The following is a 21834-nucleotide window of genomic DNA, read 5'->3' on the forward strand; positions in this document are numbered from 1 at the left end:
TCTAATTGGGAGCCTGGCTAGAAACCTTGTTTTCCCACTTACTAGCTAGGGAAACTTTGGTGAGCCACTTTTTTTGTTTTGTTTTGTTATTTTATTTTATTTTATTTTATTGAGATGGAGTCTCCCTCTGTCATCCAGGCTGGAGTGCAGTGGCGTGATCTCGGCTCACTGCAACCTCCGCTTCCTGGGTTCAAGTGATTCTCCTGCCTCAGCCTTCCAAGTAGCTGGGACTACAGGCACGCGCGACCACACCTGGCTAATTTTTGTATTTTTATTAGAGACAGGGTTTGACCATGTTGGCCAGGCTGGTCTCGGACTCTTGAACTCAAGCTATCGGCCTGCCTCAGCCTCCCAAAGTGCTGGAACTACAGGCATGAGCCACCATGCCCATCCTGTTTTGTTTTTTAGACAGAGAGTCTTGCTCTGTCACCCAGGCTGCAGTGCGGTGGTGTAACCATAGCTCACTGCAGCCTTGAACTTCTGGGCTCAAGTGATCCTCCCATCTCAGCCTCCCAGGTAGTTAGGACTTCGGACATATGTCACCACACCTGGCTCATTAAAAAAAATTTGGGGGAGCCAAACATGTTAGCTCATGCCTGTATTCCCAGTGCTTTGTGAGGCAGAGGTGGGAGGACTGCTTGAAGCCAGGAGTTTGAGACTATCCTGGACAACATAACAAGACCCTATCTCTACCAAAAAATAAAAAATAAAAATTAGCTTGCTGCAGTGGTGTGCACCTCTGTGCACCTGCAGTGGTGCGCAGTGGTGTGCACCTCTCAGCTACTCAAGAGGCTGAGGTGGGAGGACTGCTTAAGCCTGAGAGTTTGAGGCTGCAGTGAGCTGTGATTGCACCACTGCACTCCAGCCTGGGTGACAGAGCAAGACCCTGTCTCTAAAAATAATAAAATAAATTTTATTAAATACATACCAAATTTTATTTCAAGGAACTGGTTGATGCAATTGTGTGGGTTGGCTAAGTAAGTCTGATATCTGTAGGGCAAGCAGTCAGGAAGGAAAGATCAGGAACAAGCTGGAACCCCCTGGGTGCTAGCAAAGCTGCTGTCCACAGGCAGTCGGGATGGGAGAACCTAGCAAAGGGAGAACAATTCTACACCAAGCTGCTATTTGGAGCATCCTTCATCAGGGAGAGCCCTGACCCTTTACAGGCTCATCTGACTAGGTCAGGCCCATGGAGGATAACCTCCCTCATTTAAAGCCAACTGATTAGGGACTTTGATTACATCCTCAAAGCCCCTTTACAGCAGGACCTAGATTAGTGTTTATTGAGTACCTGGGAAAAGGTGTGCAGAAGCTGCAAAATGCCTGCTTTTTTTTGGGAGGCTGAGGAGGGCAGATCACATGAGGCCAGGAGTTTGAGACCAGCCTGATCAACATGGCAAAACCTTGTCTCTACTAAAAATACAAAAATTAACCAGGTGTGGTAGTGCACATCTGTAATCTCAGCTACTCAGAAGGCTGAGGCAGGAGAATTGCTTGAACCTGGGAGGTGGAGGTTCAAGTGGCTTGAACTCCACCTGGGAGGTGGAGTGCAGTGGCTTGATCTCGGCTCACTGCACTCCAGCCTGGGTGAACCTATCTGACAGGATTCTAGCCATTGAGAAGATGGGGCACCTCTTCCTTAGCAAAGGGAGGCTAAGGAGATCCCATCCTGAGTTTCCCATGGTCAGAAGTAAGTGTGTCTCTACGGGACTCCTGGGGCTTGTGGACATGGTGTAGGATGGGGAGAACCTCAGGATTAACCAGCACTCTTGGGGGTCCCCTGCTCTGGCTTTTTGGGGCCACCAGAGCCAGAGCTACAGTGGCAGTTGATGGGAATAGCCCTCAGTGACCAGTGGGGCTTCAGCAGGTAATTACCCGGCAAAAGCTAGGAACTGACAGGGCAATTATTAGCTTCTAATTGCAGGGCAAACTCAAGGCCGGGATCCTTCTCTCCAAAGCAGAGGGCATTACTATTTGCATAGCAATTAATTACTTTGGGAGCTACGGAATTTAATTACCCACTAGTCCACAGGAGCCAATAATTAAATTACTCTCAGAAACAGGGTATTTATTTCCCAGTTAGTGTGAGCAGGTAGCTCTTCCTTTGGGGGGTGTGCCTGGGTGATGACCCCTAAACCGATTGTTGGTCCTTGGCCTGAGCAGGCAAAGAGTGGTGACCACGGTGCCCAGCAGGGAGTGCCCGCACCGTGATGAGGACGGACACCCAAGCATACACAGATACAGGCCATTGTAGGGCATGCAGACACATGATACCATGTGCTAGCCATGACTCATGGACTGGCATTTGGATGTACAGTAACTCATTGTAAGTGGGGCACACACACTCAGCGAGAATTACACACATGGTGAGGAACAGGCAAAGAGGCCAAAGAGGGAATTTTGGCTCTATCATTTTGCCACTATTGTTTTGCCTAACTTGCATCAAAATGTGTTTGTGGTACTATGTACTTTGGTCAACAGGCTGTGGTTCTGAGCCCATATGGAATCCATCTTCATCCCTGATGCCTCTCAAAATGGGGTTTGGGTTGGGAGGGCCTCAGGACAGAGTAGGCACTAGGGAGGGGCTGGCACTGTCTATTTTGAACATCAATTGATTTTTTTGTTTTTTGAGAGGGACTCTCACTTTGTTGCCCAGGCTGGAGTGCAGTTGTGCAATCTTGGCTCACTGCAACCTCCATCTCCCTAATTGAAGCAATTCTCATGCCTCAGCTTCCCGAGTAGCTAGGATTACAGGCACCCACCCACCACACCTAGCTACTTTTTTTTGTTTTTGGTAGAGACAGGGTTTCACCATGTTGGCCAGGCTTGTCTCGAACTCCTGACCGCAAGTGATCTTCCCACCTCAGCCTCCCAACATGCTGGGATTACAGGCGTGAGCCACCATGCCTGGCCACATAACTTGATTTTTTAAAATCCTGAAAGTTTAATGTTTTTGCATCAAAATGGCCATGCCAAAATGTCATATATGCCTGAGAGACAGGAGTTGATAGAAGACCCTGAGGTCTGGAGGAACCTAGAGACTTCCAAATAGAAAGCAGCCCCTTGAAGCAGAGCTGTGTTGGGTCCAGCATTTACTCTCCCTCTTCATAGAAAACAGGGTCCCAGAAGGAGGCATGAAGGGATGGGGTGTGTCTGGGTTAGCTTGCCCAGTGTCAGGACCTCCAGTCCCGAAGGAGAAAGCCCAGAGCTGGGTGGTGTCTGCCAGGTCCGCTCTCCCCGAAGTCCACTCCTCGCCTTCCTTGGCGTTGCTTCCCATTGGCTGCCTGGGGGCAGTGGTCGGAGGTAACTGAGGCAATGTGGTTTTCACCTCTATCTACTTAGAGAGTATGGGAAGTCCCTGGCCCTGGAGCTGGGGATTCTAGTGTTAGAGGCAGCCTTGCTGCTTGGTGGGTTGCCCATTCCTCTGGGCTGGTGGGCCCAGGTCTTTGTGCACTGCTCCCAATAAGGAAGGGCAGAAGAATGGGGCCCGCTTCCCTTGTTCTCCACTCCCTTCATCCTGAAGGTGTCTCAGGCAGGTCAAGTGGGCACTGGTTATTCTGTGGTTATCTTCCTTCCTCCTTTTCCCCAGGTGACTATGGAACCCCTCGCATGTGCAGGTCCAGAGCCAGGCCACCACACAGCCCCACTGCCCCATCCCAACTGATGTCAGCTCCCAGCCCCTGACCCCTTGGAATTTCCCTCCAAAGCCTAGAGCTGAGTCCCTGCCGCCACCCTTCCAGCTTGGCCTTGGGCCCTTCCCAGGTGGGATCCTGTAGATGCTTCTAATGAAGTTCTCTCTGACTCTGTTTGGGGCACCCACCACCCGTGGAAAGGAGCGGCGGCCGCCCCGGCCCAGGCTGCTGACAGCAGCAATCCATCTCCATCACAGTAATGGCGTCCCCATTAATCGGCCATAAACTAATAAAGCAAGCACTTTCCACCCCTCACCCCCCCGCCCCAACTTCATTAAGTCTTTAGTACATTAATATGTCTTACTTAGTGTCAGCCAAGCCTCTTTCTCTGGGGTGGAGCATGCTGGGGTGGGCACCTCGCCCGGTGGGTGGGGGCACATGACCCCTCTCCTGGCCTGGGTAGGGGGCTACTGACTCAGGGCAACCCGCTCCCTCTCTCCCTCCTTCCTCTCCACCCACTGTCCCCTTGAGGGCCTTGAAAGGCTGCAGAGAAGAGGAAGAGCGAGAGGAACAGGAAACTGTGGAGCAGGAGAGAGGAGGAAATGGGAAAGGAAAAGGAAGGAGGAAGACGGGATGAGCTGGGGAGGAAGGGGGGAAGCTGGGAGGAAGGGGGAGACGGAATGGGGGAGGAGCTGTGCACCTCCAAATTAAATTTGTGATTCAGGCATCAGATGGGCCGACAGCCAGAGATTAATTCAACTGATCGAGTTATAAAGAGCGGGAGGCCTGGGTAATCAATCTTGCAGCTGTCAGGCCGACAGGCAGGAGTATTAACCTGGCGAGACGGCACGTACCCAGGACTTTTTCATTTCATTCACCCCAACCATGTCCCTGACCACCTCTGGTCTGTCTCTCCAAGTAATAATAATTACGGCTGTTAACGATGACAGAGACAGGATGAGGGGACGGGCTCCTGCGGCAGGGCTTCCTCTCCCAGAGCTCCCACCCACTGCTCCGTCTGACCACTCCCAGAAGGTAGAGCAAGGACCAGCTCATGGCACTCTTTGAGAGGTGGGGAAATCGAGGCAGGAATTCCAAAAAGACCTTCAGACAGGCCAGAGGTGGGGCTGGAAAGGTACTTTGGGATAAAGGATAGTGTCCTAGATCCCTCTCAACTCTCGGGAAAAGAATTGTCCTTAAGTCAGCCAGCTTGGCCCCAACACGTTCAGCTGTGGCCAGGGAAGCTGGAATCAGGAAGGTGAGACAGATCCCCTCCTCCGGGCTATTTTGCCTCAGCCACAAACCTGAGCTCTGTGTGGCTTGGGTGGAGGTCCCATCCTGGGCACAGACTCCTGGGCTGGGGCTGCTGTTCTTCCTGGGCAGCCTTCTCTCCTCCTTCTCTCTCCTCCCACCTGACAGTGTCAGTCCACACCTAGGGGGTGGGGGTCTCCCTGCAGAGACTTGTGGAAACACCACCCTTTGAGTAGAGAAGGGGTGGGGATGGGGGCGCCGCCTTGAAGTTGACACCTCTCTCAGCTCTGGCTAATTTTCACATCCTTCAAATTCTGATATCTCTTTTTCCCTCCTTGCTCCAGGGAAAGGAAGGGAGAAGACAAGAGAGGGAGAGAGAGGTAAATAGGTAAGAAGATGTGCTGGGCACCTTTAGGGACTGCTGGGAGTGAGCCAGGGCCTTGTCAGTCCTCTGAAATTGTTATGCCAGGGTGAGCTGCTAGTAGTGGGGGCCTTGGAGGGCTGATGTGAACTGTGAGTTCTTTCTTCCATGCTCAGTGAGAACCAGGCACAGGGTTCGTGGAAGGGGCTATGGCCCCTGTGATGCCCTCACAGTATTCCCTATTATCATTGTCATTATTACCAATCAGGGACCACCCCGTCGCTACAGACAGCAATGCTGTAACAGTGACTAGTGCCAGAAACTGGCTAAAGGTTTTCTATACATTACTACTTTAATGTTCGCAAAGAGCCCTATGAAGCAAGTTCTGTGATCAGCCCCATTTTACAGATGAAAACCTGAGGTTCAAAGAGGTTGGAAGACTCACTCAAGCTCTCACAGCCAGGAAATAGCAAAGCCAATACTGGGCCCCTAGCCAGAGCCTCAGCTCAGCATAGGCTAACTTTCCCCCAAGGCCCTCAAATCTCACTGTCCCCTCTGACCCCTGCCTCCACCAAGGTTCCTCAGTGTTCTCCGTAGGCGGATTCTGGATTTCTCCAGCTGAGGTGACCTGGGCACCAGATCCTTCTGGGTTTGAGAAGGGTGGGGAGGGTGATGCTTCTGTTTGTTTGGAGGGTGGGGCGGGGGACCTGGTGTCAGAGAACACTCATCCAGGGCAAAGGGAAGAGTGGGGGCCCCACTCGGGGAGGCTCCCCAGTGCTCTGCCCTCAAGTAACCCCAGGGAGTAGGCTCTGCCCCCTCCCCAGGCCCCATGGCCTCTTGGGAAAGGAGAGAGTGCTGACTTGCCTATGCCCCCCGCCTTCCCCAAGGATGGAGCAATTGGAGGGGTGCCATGCTGGGTGTGTGTTGGGGTGGGAGTGGATCCTGACTTAGAAGGGCCTAGAGGAAAACTCTCCCTGTCACCTCCTGACCCTAGCTGGGGCTAGGCTGGAGGGGGACTGGGGACATGGGCCTGTCTGAGGCGCCAGGCGCTGGAGGCTGGAACTAGGCCAGCCCCTCTCCCAGGCTCCCTAGGACCCATTTCAAGTGGTTGCTTCCAGGATGACGCAGCCCTGGGGAGGGGGAGCAGGAACAAGGAGCCTGTTTCCAAGCAAAGGTTCAAGGGTTTCCTTTCCTGGGCTCCCGCCCCCTTGCTCAGGGCAGCCACCCATTCTGCCCTGTCAGTCATAATGTTTCTTCCTTATCTGAGACCAAAGCCGATGGAGGGACCCAAGTCCCTGGAGGTTTGGTGTGTGCCCCTCCTGTCCCATCTTGAGGTGGTTCTTGTGCTTGAGTGGGGATAGATGGAGACCCCTAGCACAAGGAACCAGAATCCTCAAGTCTTAAGGTTTTGATCAGTGGGGTGACTGGGAGAGTTAACTATCATGGCTCCTCTCTGCTCCTGCCTCGTCCCGTTCCATGGAGCCTTCTTATTCCTGCAAGATCCTGCATCAGGGGCCTCTTGCGGCATTAGAGATGGGGGTGTTCTCTGGTTTCTAGTCCTCTCAACCCATCAAGGTGGATGTGGATTCAGATCCCGAGGGCTGTCTTGTCATGATCACCACAATTGTCCCTCGCACCTTCTCTGTGCTTTAATTCTCCGTCTGTAGGTAATGGAGAGAATGCTGTCTGTGATCTCTGCCTCCTCTGCCTTAGGATGGGGCAAGGTGGGTTGCTGGGGAAAAAGAGAGGAGAGATCTTTTCAGGTAAATCACATAGAACACCTGTTTCTAAACCTGTTGATCCTTCCGTGCCTCAGTTTCTGTGTCTGTAAATTGGGAGAAATCACACCTACTTCCTTGGGTTGTTGTGATGCCCAAGTGAGATGGCAGAGGGGGCCTAGCTCTGTGTCTGGCACATTGTGGTGCTGAATAAATATTTGAAACAATCAGCCAGAGTGGGGAAATGCCTGGGGTGTGGTGAGGGTGTGGGCTTCAGGGAAGAGGCTCTCCTTCCTCGCCCTCAGTCTTCTTACCCTCAGTCTTCTCGCCTCCCAGCTCTCTGATCTCTCACTGTGACAAGTCCAGGCAGAGGCCCTCAACATGAGCACCCCAGCTCTGAAGATTGTTTGGACGAGGCTGGAGAACGCTGGCGCGCTAGATAGGGTTGCGTTTGAGGGATGTGTATCTCCACATCCTTGATTTGAGACAGGTGCTATTTGGACATCAGCCAGGCTTTGTGTATATGTGAGTGTGTGTGTCTGTGTGTGCACATGTGTGCATGTGTGTGGATGTGTGTGTGGGTGAGTGGGCTCAATGGCTGGCACCAAAATACTTGCTGATTAATCTTTGTCTTCCGAGCACCCAGCCCTAGTCCCCGGGAAGCTCCAGGGCCTGAGCTGGTGTCCAGTGGGCCTGAGGGGGCAGAATCAGGCCCAGGAAGATGGATTTCCCTGTCCCCTCAGGCCCCATCCAGCAGGGAAGCAGGGAAGACTGCTTCATTTTGTTTAATGGGATACTGGGGGGGACAGTAGTCATGGGGCATTAACTGCTAATTGGGTCCATAATAAAGTTAATAAAGCTCTTATGGTCTTTGCCATTAAGTGTAATTAAGGGGGTGCTCTGTGGCGAGGAGGGGGTTGTTCACGGGGAACGGGTAGTGGGCTCTCACTGGCAGGAGCAGGTGATGGGGAAGCTGGCAACCATGCCAAGGCCAGGAGCTGCACTGGCTTCTGGAACCACCCACCCCTGGCTGGGCTCCCGCGCAGCTCCTCTTGGGATTGGAGGTGGTGAGGTGGACAGGAAGGGAAAGGGTTTACTCTGTGCTGTTCATAGAAGTCCAGGGGGAAAATCATTAACTTCAGCCCCAATGCCCACACCCTTGAAGAGGCTCAGAACATGGAAGAAATGTCATCTTCAAGGAGAGATGGCACGGACAATCTCTGAGCTTTAGGGCATGGCTTGACTTGTGTGTGCTGAATGACTGGGGATGTTGCATAACCACTCTCAGCCTCGGTTTCACCTTCTGTAACATGAGGATAAAAACAGCATGGTTAGGAGGGTTCCAGAGCTATGTAGTGGGAGACAGCTAGATGAGTGACTGTCGTGCTGTTATTCTTTTTGTGAGCTCTTGTTTGTTTTGTAATAACACAAGAATGTTTGATGAAGCCTTCTTGTATATACAGAAGCACAGAGTGACCCTCTCATCCCTCTGTCATCGATGTGGTTGTTATTTTTCCAGAGTTTTGGGGATATATTTATATAATATATGTGTACATGCAGAAACACATAGTTTTCTTTCTTTTTTTTTCTTTTTTCTTTTTCTTTCTTTCTTTCTTTTTTCTTTCTTTTTTTTTTTTTTTTTTTTTGAGACAGGGTATCACTCCATCACCTAGGGTGGAGTGCGGTGGCGTGATTATGGCTTACAGCAGTCTCAAATTCCAGGGCTCAGGCAATCCTCCCACCTTAGCCTCCCGAGTAGATGGGACCACACGTGTGTACCACCAAAACCAGCTAACTTTTACATTTTTTGTAGAGATGGGGGTCTCCCTATGTTGCCCAGGATGGTGTCAAACTCCCAGGCTCAAGCAAGCCTTCTGCCTCGGGCTCCCAAAGTGCTGGGATTACAGGTGTGAGCCACTGCGCCCAGCCTACATTGTTTTCTTGGATGGCTGTATGATATTCCATCATATGGCTAAGTTTTAATCACGTTGCTTGTGCCCCAGATGGAAACCTAGACTGTTTCTAGTCTTTAGCTCTTACAGTACTGCAAAAATACCTTGATGTATTTCTCTGAGCACAAGTGCAGGACATATATAGACAAATTCCTCGAAGCGGAATTGTTGGGTCAACTGACATGTTCATTGAACATTTTTGATAGATATTGCCAGACTGCACATGAAGATGATTGCACTGTCTACCCCCAGTGTCAAACCGGCAGAGGGGGTGCCTCCCAGGTGCTCAGCTCAGCCACCTCAGTTGCACTCAGACACACTCCTGGACAGCTCCCGGGATGGGGGAGTCCCAAGGAGAGCACGCAGGACAGGGAGCGCAGCTTCCCCGGGGAGGGGTGGGACAGGAGGGACAGGAGCCAGCCCTCCCCTCTAAGCCTGAGAAAGCCACTAGGTAAACTCGGTTGTCAGAAGGGAGGGAGAGTTTCAGTCAGGGTCAGGGGTTAATGCGATGGAGCTACTGGGACACGCTGTGCAAACAAAACAAGTTAGGGGAGGGGAGGGGCCGGCCCTCTGGCCACAGGGAGGGAGATGGGCCAGTCAGCCTGCACTTGGCTCTTCCCTGGGTAGCTGCCATCGTGGGCACAGGTTCTGGGCTGTTGAGGACCTTGTGGCCAGGCTGCTGGGCTCTAAGGCCGAGGGCAGCATTCTCCTTCCGAAGGCCGCCCCCCAGAGCTGGCACAGTAGGCCTGCTGAGCTGCCCTGCCCACCTTCAGGGCCCCTCCACAGGTAATCCCCCTGGAGCCCTGTCTGGGAGGCTTTGGGCGGTATTAGAGGTGAGCCGGGTGGCGGGCCCTGGAGCCAGGCCCAGCTTTTAGAGCATTCCTGAGCATTAGGCTCCCTGTCCCAGCCCAGCCTTGCCCTCACCCCATGGAGCCCCTGGGGCTTCTCTGCTTCAGCTGCTGCTGGCCTAATTACAGGTGTCCATGTCAGGGTCAGCAGTGGAGTTTATTCGGGGCTTGTCTTGGGGTGGCCGGGGCTCATTAATGGAGTCCCAAAGAGCCTAGGGATGAGCCAGGCAAACAGGGGATTAGGGGCTGAGGAAGACTGCTGTGGGGGAAGGCTGGCTAGGCAGGGCTGTGAGCTGGGCCCCGGGGAGGGGGTCAGCTTCAAGCCTGTGTGTTCACCCACCCACCCACACAGGCGCTCATGAGACCCAGCAGTGCTCAGACACGCAGACACACACAGCCACGGGCCAGACACTCTTCAGAGACACATATGGACTCTCATACACAGGCTCACACACACAGACACACACCATTGGACTTAGAACTGCTCCCTGAGAAGCCTTGAGGTGTGCAGGAGGGGTGGGGGAGATGAACCAGAGATTTCCCTCTTCAGCCAGAAACTCTGGCCTGCCCCTGCCAGCCCCCTCCTGTGCCCTCTCCCACCCTGGCCAGGGCATTGAGCTTCCCTTCTCCCTTTCCTTCAGCATCTCCTCCCACCATGGACTGGAATTCCGAAGCACTGGTCTGTGGGTAGAATGACAGAGCCGGCTCCCAGCCAGGATGCAGGGAGGCGGGGGTGGTTTCTCCACACCCCTCAATCCAGCCTGGCCTAGAGGGTCCCTGAGCCCAGCTGTCAGCCCACCTCCCCCACACCAATTCTGTGCCTCATGACAGCCCTCGGGTTCTGTGGGGAGGCAGAGCCACACTGCACAGAGGTCACCAAAGAGAAGGAGGAGGAGGAAGACAAGAAAGGAGCTGACAGGAGCCAGGGTTGGGGCGGGGGCTGGGCAGGGGGAAATCGCTTAACCCCGAAGCCGCCACTAGTCTTTGGAGCCCCTGCACTGATGGGGGCCAGCTGGAGCTGGCTGAGGACAAGGGGCCCAAGTGTGGGAATCCAGGGAGGAGGCCTCCCTGGGCTTCCTGGGTCAGCTGGGAGGAGAGACCCCGGAGCCTTCTTCTCCAGCCCGCCCTCCTGCCGCCATCCCTCCCTAGAGTGTGGAGACAGGCCCCGGCTCCCTGGCTCTGTTGCCAGTGGGGGAATTTTTCCAGTATTGACCTCACCCCCACCCCACCCCAGGCTGGCTGGCTGATGTTCCTGCACTCCTAACAGCGTGGCCATGGCAGCACAGGGCAGGCAGGGGATTCAGAAACCCAACCCTTGACTCTGGAAGAGTCAGGTTTTCCCAAGGATACCTCCTTCCACCTGTGCCCACTTACCAAGGCACCTCCTTGACTAGTATTTAGAAGTGACCCCAGGGATAAAGTGACTCCCATTACAGAAACAGCCACTGCTCCATCCCACTAACTTCACCTGCTCATCAGTAAAGGTGCCCAGGGGTCAGACTGCCACCTGTCATCACCTCACTCTTGGTCCTAGGCATCAAGCCTCCCCTTCTGGGCCCCCAGTGTCCCCCATGCCATCCCAGGACCCCACACACACTCCAGGCCCATAATTGAATATAAAGGCCCAGAAGCTAGTGCAAACAGTGGCATTAATCACCAGCAACCTGGCAGCCTCCTGCCATAGATCTTTTCCACACGTAGAATAGCTCATGTTAATCACTGCCGCTGATTTATTGTCTTCTCCGCCTTGTACATAAATTATTCACTGTGGCTGGGCTGCGAAGGAATCCTGTAATGAGGCCTTCCATCCTCCCATCTCCAAGGTGAATCCTCAGACCTCCAGGTCCACCTAGTTGTGTTCACTGGTGGGTCAAGGCATGGAGCCACAGGCATGGGATTGAGGGGATGATAGGGAGTGGGGACCCCCATGCAAGAATATCTGTCCCCCCAGGAGCACATATAGGAGCTCTTCAGCTCCAGGAAACAGGGCTGCGGCCTCGCCTCTCCAGCTCTGGACAGGAGAGACAGGGCAGAATGGGGCGGAGGAGGCTGTTGGGTGGCCCCAGGGCTTCCTAACGCTCCGGGAGAGTAAAGCCTTCCAGCCTTTACCTGGAAGTTCCTGCTCACCACCTGAGAGACTCTCCCGCCAATCAAGGCCAACTCTTGGGAGTTCCCCATCACCGGAAGCAGGATGTGGGCGTGTCCACGGGGGCAGAAGACCTGCCTCTCCCAGCTCCCTGTCCTACCCTGGGGTCTGTGCTGCTCTCTGGCCACACCTCTGAAATGGCCTCAGCCTCAGGAAAAGGTGGTGGCAGTAGTTACGGCAATGGCCACCAGATGGCAGCCCTGATACCCAGGACAGTAGCTCAGGGAGGTGGGAGGCTGCATTTGGGTAAGGAAATGCCTTTGGGAAGGTGGGAATCCGCCAGCGGAGGGTGATGGGGAGTGGGTGGAGAGGGGGTCTTGCTGACAGGGAGAGCTCTTAGCCTCAGGGGACCAAAGTACAGGACCCACTTCACACATCAAACCACTCATGGTGACATCCTCAAATGGGATGGTCTCAGGAGAGGAAATTGGGGCCCAGGTGTATGTGGGCAAGTGGGACCCCAGAGGGTGTGGGTGCCACCAGATGGACTTCCCTGGCCCTGGCCCAACACCCCTGCAGCCTGACTTTCAGGCTGTCCTTCCCAGGCTCTGATCCATCGCATCCCAACCCCTCTCTCTTGGCTGGGGCACTCTCGGAAGCAGCCAAGACAGGAGCTACTGTGTACTGTGGTCAGCTGGGGGCCAGCAAGCCCCGCCCTCAGGATCTGTTTCACTGCACACATGCAGCACTGTGAGTTGCTTAGACCCAGTCCATCAAGAACACCTGTCCCCGCACAGGCCCACTGTCTCCTCCCACTCCTGTATGTAGAGTGGAGAGCTGCTCAGAGATACAAATGGGTCCTAAGATTCAGGAGACTTGTGGCTGCAACACTGGGCTTGCCAGAGGGCCCCTCCAGCCCTTCACCCCTCCACAACCCCCTCCCCACACACCTTACATCACCTACTGAGGCAGGGCAGAGCCTGCACTGGGATGGTGTAGAGGATGCAGAGTACTGCCTTGTTACCCAGCCAGTGAGCTGCTTTCCAGCAAAGATGCGGGCTCCGGTCCTTTAAATACCTTGAGCCTAGAGGGCAAAGCTGGCAGAACAAGGTTCTGAAGGCCTCCTTTTGCCCCAGCTGCCTAGATGGGAGTCCTAGGAAAACATCTGGAACTCTGTGTCTCCTTGGCAGTTCTTGCCTAGGTGTCCTTGCTGTACATCCCACCGCTAAGCTCTCTGGAGATATCCGCTGGGATTCTGGAGTGCCCCTCCCGGACCCCAACAGGCCCTCTGGGTTCTGATGGGAACTCCCAACCCCAGGCAGGGCCCTATCTCCTGAAGGCAAGGTCAAGACATTACCATCAATGAAGACCAGTGTTCCCCCAAGTGCAAGTCCTGTGCCTACTTCAGACCTACTGAGCTGGAATCTGTGGGGAAGAGGTCCAGATAACTGAATTGTTACCAAGCTTCCTAAAGCCTGAGAACCTCTGTACGAGACACTTCCTTAGAGCCAGGCTCATGCCCTCGTTAGATCAGCTTCCTGAGGGCAGCCCCAGACCAGGATGGGTGAGTTGTGAGGTTTTTCTAGTTGGCCTCCGAGTACTGACTTCCCTGCCACCACCGCCCTGGAAGTGGGCACACCTTTGGCCTCCTCACTGTCCTCCTGCCTGGTCCCCTTCCCTTCCCGCCAGCCCTCTGGCCCTTCCCAGCCAGCTTGCCTGGCTTCCTGGACCTGCTGTCTTCATGTCTGTCTTCACATCTGTTCCAAGGCTGCCCCAGCCCCGCTTGTTTATCCTTCAGGGGGTCCAAGTGGGTGTTTCAACTTCAATTATGCTCTGACCACAGCCACCACAGATACCAAAACAAACGTCCTGGGCGTCAGAGGTGGTGGAGGCTCAGACAGGCTGGTGCCAGGGGGCCTGATAAAGGGGGGCCTGCTTGGGCTTGGAGGTGATGAGAGCTGCTCCTAGTGATAGGGCCCTGGGGAGCAGGGGCTCGTGGGTAACTGGCCTCCTCAGGTAGGCCCAGGCCACAGAGGGGACAGTGTCTTGGTCTTAGTACCTCTCTCTCCGTCTCCCAGCTTCTCTCCAGTCTCATGTAACAGAAGCCTTTTTTTTTTTTTCAGTGGGGACGTGACTTGTAAAAGCCTTGCTTCTTCCCAGCTGCTGGCTAAGTCTGGCCTCACCTCCAGAGGACAAAGATCTTGACTCCTCAACCCAGGCCGGCCTATTGAGATCTTTTTAAATCCCCTCTCAGACCTTGTGGTCAGTGTCTGAGGATGGTAGCAGAAGTCAGGGATCCTGGACCCAGCTCTGTTGGATTGTCCCTGTGACTTGGAGTGTGGTCTTTGCACAAGCTGTGCTTTGGTTTCCCCTCTCTAGGTCAATTAGCAGAACACATTTCCCAGTCTGATTGCCCACAAGGGAGAAAAATTCAAACCTTCCAGGCTCCCTGGAGTCCCTGGAGAATACAACGAGGTGTCTCAGGGAGCAATGGGAAGCAGGACGTGGTGCCTGCTAATGAGTGGGCCCTGATTTCCGTCTGGAGCATCAGAGGATGGAATGCCAGGCATCCATGACTAGAGAGAGGCCCCAGCTCCCATTGATCTCTGTGGCAGGAACCAGGAGACCCAGCAGAGGCCATGCTCAGCAGCCCCTCCAGCTGCGCTTCTCCTTAGTGGGAAGGAGCCCTCTTACTCACTGCACCCTCTCTGAATTCTCCCCCAGTACCTGCTTTTGCCCCTACCCTTGCCTTCTGCTTTTCCCAAATGGCCACCTCAGCTTATCTGCCGATTGGCTGATCTCTGCAATGATCACATCCGGGAACACCTTTAATAACAATGATAACAGGGCCAGGCACGATGGCTCACACCTATAACCCCAGCACTTTGGGAAGCCGAGGCGGGTGGATCACTTGAGTCCAGGAGTTCGAGACCAGCTTGGTCAACATGGTGAAACCCCATCTCTATTAAAAATACAAACATTAGCCAGGCATGGTGGCAGGCACCTGTAATCCCAGCTACTCGGGAGGCTGAAGCGGGAGAATTGCTTGAACCTGAGAGGCAGAGGTTGCAGTGAGCTGAGATGGTGCCACTGCATTCTAGCCAGAGTGACAGAGCAAGACTCCATCTCAAAAAATAAAATAAAATAAAAATAATGACAATAGGGCCAGGGGCGGTGACTCACACCTGTAATCCCAGCACTTCAGGAGGCTGAGTGGGGAGGATCACTTGAGCCCAGGCGGTTGAAGCTACAGTGAGCTATGACTGTGCCATGGCACTCCAGCCTGGAAATCAGAATGAGAACTTGTCTCTAATTATATATATATATATATATATATATATATATATATATATATATATATATATATAATGATAATAGCAAGGAAAACAAAAAACAGCTCCTATTTATCGAACACTTCCCATGTGATGTGCCAGATGCTTTTGTGATTTGATCTTTCTGTCCTACAAGGCAGATGGATATAACAGCCCCACTTTATAGATGAGGGAGCTGAGAGGTTAAGTAAATGTTCCAAAGCTGCACTAGCTCCACTAGCAAGTGGCAGAACTGGATTCAAACCCAATTAGTTCTGACTTCTGAGCCCAAGGTTTTTGCTCCAGGCTTCGGATGTGCTGTAGAGAGCGGGGTTTACTTTGTGTTGGCTCCATCAGCCCCTTGAAAGCTCAGGGTCATGGCTTCTGTAGGGGGCTCCTCTCTCTCTTTAGTACTCAGGGTTGAAGAGACCCTTGGGCCACTCAGGGGGCCCCAGAGTCCTGCTGGAGACCCAGGGAAGCCGTCTCAGTCCCAAATGAACCTGGTCATGTGTCAGCTCCCTGTCCACACGGCTGAGGGCAAACTTTCTCAGAGCTCAGCTCTGGCTCTGCTGCAGGATGTGAGTTTGGGGGTTCTGTTTCTCTGAGCTCTCGAGGAGGGTCTGGATGAGGGTGGGGTTTCTATTCTGATCTCTGTTCTGGTTCCTCTTACTCATTCAACCCTGGCTGCTGCCCAAACACAGGCAGCCTCTGCCCTGGGGCTGGAGCCACAATGTGGCAGGTGGAGGGATGGGAGGTGGACTATTGGAGCCAGACAGCTGCTTCCTATCCCTGCCATGCACATGCACACACACAGTGAGGAAGGGGCAGGGCATGTGAGCTCTGGAAGGAGGGAGGGCCACCAGGGGCTCATTAGGGTGAGTATGGGCACATTTGTGTCTTTGTGAGTGTGCACGCTGGAGATTGGGAGTGTGCTCGTCTGTGGCTGTGTGTGGGTGTGTGCCTGTGAGGTGGGGTCCAGGCTGAGTATGAGAGTGTGAACATGTGGGTCTTTGAAAGAATGAGTATGACAGAGCAGTGCACTAGTGTGACCATGTGGGGTGTGACTGCTTACAAGTGTATGATTGTGTGAGCGCACAAACATGCATGGGAAAGACAGTTGCTGTCTCTTAGAGGAAAAATCCCAGAACTCCAACAGCCAACGTCTGCTCTGCTGTTGACCAGCTCTGTGGCTTTGAGCACATGACTTCTCTGAGTCTACATGTCGCTACCTGCAAATGGGGAGGAAACTGTCTCACAGGGTAATCATGAGGACGAGGTGCAGGTGTGGGTGGAGCACTTTGTCATCTGTCAAATGTAGGTCCCTGGGAAGGTCAATAAGCAATCTCCATCCTCTGCCTCTCTCCCTCACTTGCACCCCCACAACATGCTCAGGCCCCAGCCAAGTGCCAAGCTGGGGTGGGTGGTGTCCCAGAGCTGCAGGCTACATGGCCAGAGGTCCAGGCTCAGGAGGACTGGTTAGGGATGGTGAGAGTGAGCAGGTGTGGTCCCATACCTGTCTACTCCAGCTTCACATGTTTGACCCAAGGCTGCCCTGCCCCACCGGCACCAGCCCATCAGCACTCATTATTCTCCTCTGGATCTGAGGGGATTCTCCTCTATCTCACCCCAGCCCAGCATGCTGTGGCTTCTGCTGCCTCCTCCCTCTGGGGAGGTGAAGGCCCCCCCAGTAGGAGGCTCTCACTTCAGGTTCCCCTTCTGACCTTCTGAAGGCCATTCCCCACTAAGATCCCAGGGTCTTCAGCCCTGTTTCACTTCCATTCCCAGCCTCCCCTGAGCTTCTCAAATGATTCTGGGGCACCTAGTCCATGCACCTACATTTGGAAATCATCTACTTAGCACAGTGGTTCTCAACCATGGCTGCACATCAGACAGGAATCACCCAGGGAAGACTTGAAAGATCCTGATGCTGAGGCTGCCCCCAGACCAGAATTTCTGGGTTGGTACTCAGGCATTATTATAGGTTTAGGCACGGAATGGTGGGTCATGCCTGTAATCCCAACACTTTGGGAGGCCAAAGCAGGAGGACTACTTGAGGCCAGGAGTTCAAGACCAGCCTGGGCAACATGGCGAGACCACCTCTCTACCTAAAAAAGAAAAAAAGAAAAAAAAATTGTTGGGCATGGTGGTGCACACCAGCAGTCCTAGCTACTTGGGAGGCTGAGGCAGGAGATTACTTGAGCCCAAGAGTTTGAGGCTACCGTTAGCTGTAATCACGCCACTGCACTCCAGATAGTCTCTAAAAAAGCAAATAAAATGACAAAATAAAATAAATATAGGTTTAAAGCTCTCCCAGGTGATTCTAATGTGCAGCCAAGCTTGAGAACCACTGCTGATGTTTCCCAAGCCTCCTTGCTGAGAAGAATCACTTGGGACGCTTCAAGTATTGAAGTGTATTCAGGTATTGAAATGTATTGTGTTAAATACACAGCTTCCCAGGCTCCCTCCCCTGGAAATTGTCATTGGGTGAGTCTAAGATAGGGCCCTGTAATTTGCATTTTTAATAAATACCACAGATGATTCTAATTATTAGGGAATTTTGGAGCTACTAGCCTAGAGCTGTGTTTCTCAAACTTTAATGCGCATCCAAATCACGAGGGGATCTTGTTAAAATGCAGATTCCAGTTGACTAATTCTGGGGTGAGAGCCTGAGGAGTTATAGAAGTACTGGCCAATCGGAGCATAAATTAAGAGATGGTGAATAATAAGACAAGACCAGAGAAGAAGGCAGGGACCTTATAAACTGTGACAAGGAGCTCAAACTTGATCCCATGGCAATGAGGAGCCACCAGAGGGTTTTAAACAGAGGGAAAGCTTGTTCAGATACATATTTTAGAAAGATGTATTATTGTGGCCATGTGGGAGATGATGGATCATGCATCAGAGGATCAGACATCAGCCAGGAGGCTGTTGCCACATTCCAGGTGAAAGGTGGTGGCCTGGGCTAATGAGGTGGGTGCAGAGGGAGAGAAGTTAGTAGTCTTGTGGAAGACTCAGTGATCAGTTGGGTGGAGGCTGAGGGGGAAGATGAGGGAGGCTCCAGAGTAACCCCTGAGCTGGCTACTGACTTGGCAACTGGTGAAGAGGCGTGCCCATCTTGGTTGGCTCTGAAGCTTCCTTCCACATCTACTGACTCTATGGTCTGATCATTGTTTGGCTTAGCTTCTTGTGGGACCAGGGTGGGAGAGAGGCTACAGGAAGCTGCCTGAAATGCGTTATGGAACTGGTGCCTTGGAGAGCCCTTCTCCTTGACTTTGAGTGACTCTGGAGGCTCCCTGTCAGCAGTTGCCAAGGCTTAGAGGCTGCTTTGGGGATTCGGTCTTCTGCATACCTTGGCTCTCCATTTTTTTCCTCTCTGGCTCCCTTCCAGAGAAGGAAGCCCAGATGAAGAGAAATCTGCATCCAAATGGCACCCTTGCTCTTGGATCCCATCTGGTGACTCTCCTTGTGAACCCTAAGTGCCCCCTAAAGACCTCCCCCAGGCCATTTCTCCTGACATCTCTGCTTGGCACACCAGTCCCATCCTGACCTTGACCACAGACCCATCCCCACATTGAGCTCTGTCTACCCACTCCAAGGACACTTGGCCTGTTCTCCTGTTTGGGGACCTTATTTTTCCCTTTTGGCAGCTAAATGTTGGCTCAGCATCCCCTAACCAAGTAACTGCTTTGCAGTTCCCAGGCTGCTCTGTCACATCTCTCTCTGGTATAGCTCTTTCTATGGTGCAAGTGTGCAGTAAGACTGAGATTCAAGTCACACTCACTAGGCTGGGAGGGCCATTCTGTAATCAGTTGCCATCATCTTGAGCATCTGGTGAGAGCTAATAGTATGTTGGGCACCAAACTAAGGACTTTATATGTATTATCTCAGTGTATGTTCACATCTCCAAGAGATAGATTGTGCAGTGGTGCGATCTCGGCTCACCCGCAACCTCCGCCTCCCAGGCTCAAGCCATTCTCCTGCTCAGCCTCCTGAGAAGCTGGGATTACAGGCACACTCCACTACTGCCTGGCTAATTTTTGTATTTTTAATAGAGATGGGGTTTCGCTATGTTGGCCAGGATGATCTCAAACTCCTGACCTCAAATGATCCACCTGCCCCAGCCTCCCAAAGTGCTGGGATTACAGGCGTGAGCCACTGTGACTGGCCAGGTTCTCCTATTCTTATTTTACAGATGAAGAAATAGGCAAAGATGTTAAATAACTTGCCCAAGGTCACTCAGCTAGGAATTGGGACTGGAGCCTCGTGCATCTTCACCACCGAACCGCACTGCCTGTCATAGTCCTCATCAGCAACCAAGGCTCAGTTAAGTCCTCTGCCTAGGATCAGCCTCACTGGATTTTTCCCAGAGAAAATGTCAGGCCAGGGCTAAGGCTCATACCCAGAAAGCTGAGGGAGGGAGCAGATGGTAACCCCAGGGGGATTTTGCCACAGTGGAGTTAGGGATAGGAGGTCAAAAGGACTGCAGTTGAGTCTTGCTCTGCCTCTTGTTATCTGAGTGAACGTGGCCAAGTCTGACCTCTCTGAACTTCAGTTTCCTCATCTGTGACACGGGGATGGCAGTAGAAGCTACCTCTCAGAGGTTATGAGGAACAAATGAGGAAATGTGCAAGGCAGGATTGTATCAACTGCAAAGAGCTGCCTGATGTAAGTGACTGTTAGTGCCAGCAGTCACTCAATATTTATCATGAATTACTAGGACCGAATCCAGGTGCTGTGAGTACAGCCATGAGCCCCTGGGCCTGGACTTGTCCCTAAGATGACAAATTGCAAGTCAAACAAGAATACAGTCACCTTGCCACTCTCCGCCTTCCATGGGCCTTTTGTGATCTTTCTGAAGCTATGACTTGGGCCCTGGCCATCTTCCCTTACCTGTGTAAACTGAAGGTCTCTAGCCCTCTAACAGTCTAGACAGCCCCCAATTTTAACATTCCAGGGGTGGAATGGGAGGCAGGTCCTTGTGACATTTGCTAAAGCAGAATTGCTGCCAAAAAGGGGCCTCTTTCTTCATGCAATGAATAAAAATCTTAGTGCCTCGTGTTTGTGTATGTCAAGACTCACTGCTGAAACTTTTGTTAATTCATTTATTCAAATGAACCACATTTATTTAAATTTACTTTAAATTTCAAAAGTAAACTAAAAATGCATTCTTGTTGTAAGAAATACAGATGAAATAATCCTTCCAATTCCAGAATCATCTGCAGAGGTCACTGCTGTGGTCAATTCACTGTGTATCCTTCTAGATCATTTCCTATGCATTTACCTACATGTATATATTATTCAAAGAGAAACATACGATTTTTTTGTTGGGTTTTTACCTTTGTACCTGAGTATTTTTGTTTTTCTGCAATTTGCTTTTCCAGTGAGCGGTGGCTCACGCTTGTAATCCCAGCACTTTGGGAGGCCGACGCAGGCGGATCATGGGGTCTGGAGTTTGAGACCAGCCTGGCCAACACAGTGAAACACCGTCTCTACTAAAAATACAAAAATTAGCTAGGTATGGTAGTGGGTGCCTGTAATCCTAGCTACTCGGGAGGCTGAGGCAGGAGAATCACTTGAACTTGGGAGGTGGAGTTTGCAGTGAGCTGAGATCGTGCCACTGCGCTCCAGCCTGGGTGACAGAGCTAGACTCCATCTCAAAAAAAATGTATCTATCTATCTATATATATGGCTTGGAATGAAAATATGGCATGCACATTTTCCCATATCAGAACATGGAGGTCTACCTCATTATTTTTAATTGCTTCACCTTAAGTATTCCATAGATGGGGGTGCCACTGTTTATTCACCCATTCCCACTGGTGGACTGTTAGGTTGCTTCTGATTTTTCATTGTTGTAAATTTGCTTAGTGAACTCTCTGGTATGTGGTTCTGTGGGCAGACATGGCTATTTTGTTAGGATAATGGATATCTAGAAATAGAGTTGGTCAAATGAAGATGGGTATTGTTAATTTTAATAGAAACTGCCAAAATACCTATCAAGAAGACTGAACCAATTCAGGGCACTTCCAAGAGAGGATGAGAAGACCAACTTACGTACACACTCTCTCCCATGCTGGATACTGTCAGTACATTGAATTTTTGCTAATCTAATGGATGAAGCTAAAACAAATCTTATGTCTACTTTAATTTGTAGTTCTCAAATTATGATTGCATTTCTCTCATGTTGAGCATATTTTCCTAAGTTCATTGGACATTGTATTTTTATTTCTGTAAGTCACCTCTTCATATACTTTGCCCATTTTATTTTTATTTTTATCTTTGGAGACAAAGTCTCACTCTGTCACGCATGCTAGAATGCAGTGGGCGATCCAGGCTCACTGCAACCCCCGCCTCCCAAGTTCAAGAGCTTCTCCTGCCTCAGCCTCCCGAGTAGCTTGGGTTAAAGGTGCCTGCCACCACGCCTGGCTAATTTTTGTATTTTTAGTAGAGACAGGGTTTCGCCATATTGGCCAGGCTGGTCTTGAACTCCTGACTTTAGGTGATCCACCTGCCTCAGCTTCCCAAAGGGCTGGGATTTCAGGGGTGAGCCACCGTGCCCAGTTGCCTATTTTAAAAACTGGGGTTTCAAAAATATTTTTCTTATTAATGTGTTGGAAATTCTTAATTCTAGTTATTAATATGTGTTGTATTTTGGCTGAGTGCAGTGTCTCATGC

General features: G+C 51.9%; 1 long non-coding RNA gene across 1 annotated transcript in view; it reads right to left on the reverse strand.

The window, feature by feature from the left end:
- Positions 1 to 5571: 5571 nt before the first annotated feature.
- Positions 5572 to 21834, reverse strand: part of LOC130540559 (uncharacterized) — a 42453-nt gene continuing 26190 nt past the window's right edge. The window contains exon 3 of the long non-coding RNA XR_008954555.2: positions 5572 to 6976. This is a non-coding gene — a long non-coding RNA (uncharacterized LOC130540559). The remainder of the gene's footprint in view (positions 6977 to 21834) is intronic.

The sequence above is a fragment of the Pan paniscus genome, chromosome 8 (assembly GCF_029289425.2).
Source record: "Pan paniscus chromosome 8, NHGRI_mPanPan1-v2.0_pri, whole genome shotgun sequence".
In the NCBI taxonomy this organism is placed as follows: Eukaryota; Metazoa; Chordata; class Mammalia; order Primates; family Hominidae; genus Pan; species Pan paniscus.